Genomic DNA, 1094 nt, shown 5'->3' on the forward strand with positions numbered 1-1094 from the left:
CTCCTGCTCGTCGGCCCCCGCTCCTCCCAGCAGCCTCTCTGCTGAAACCCAGTTCTCTGCAAAGTCATTTTCCATCACCCTGTGACTGTGCGCTGAACTGTAAAGCCCCCCCATTGGAAACCCAATGAAAGGGGGGGGTAAGGTGGAGGATTCTAATTCTCTGCAGGCCTTTGGTATTAACCCAAACACCAGAGCTGTCAGCGGTTCAGAGAGGGAGGTGCGAGGGCCAAACATTCAGTGTTAATTGGCACTTTGTAAGCTGGGGGCTCTGCCTTTGTGAGGGGGGGGCTGTTGAGGGTGTTTACGGTTCACTTCTTATCCTTTGTAAATGAAAAAAAGAAATTGTGCCCCCCCCCCACACATGTCACCCCCACCGACCAGATCTGCAGGAATGACGAGGAGAAACAGAAACCGCATGAACACGACGAGACTCTTCAGGTCTGCAGACATTTGACTTTTATTCTTCATTTAAAGAAGATAGTTGGTCTACGGCGGAGCGTCAGAGTCCGACCACCAAGGGTGAGATGACCTTGGGTCCCGCTCAAAACCTGAGGAACATGTGTTTTGATCTGTTCTAATCAAAGTGTCTCGTTTGAATATAAAAAATCTAAAACTTTATTAACAGTTTGAGAACCCCCCTCCCCCGCCCACAGACATACAGCCGAGCGTGAACGTCACATCAGGAGGTGGAGGATCTAAAAACACGTCTGTCCTCTGAGGATCCTCCACCGTGTTTCTGTTATCATTGGGGAGAAGGAGGGAAACACGCACACGCACATGCACACACATGCACACACACGCACACACACGTGCACACACACGCACACACATGCACACACATGCACACACACGTGCACACATGCACACACATGCACATGCACGTGCACACACGTGCACACACACGCACACACACGTGCACACACACGCACACACACGCACACGCACATGCACACACATGCACACACATGCACACACATGCACACACACACACATACCCGTTTTAACGACCCCGCGGGGTCCCCTCGCACATGTACAGTAAACAAATATAAACATTTTGTTTTTGCTCCATTTGTAGGAGATGAACTCGGATCATT

This window comes from Oryzias melastigma, linkage group LG15, assembly GCF_002922805.2.
Source record: "Oryzias melastigma strain HK-1 linkage group LG15, ASM292280v2, whole genome shotgun sequence".
Lineage (NCBI taxonomy): Eukaryota > Metazoa > Chordata > Actinopteri > Beloniformes > Adrianichthyidae > Oryzias > Oryzias melastigma.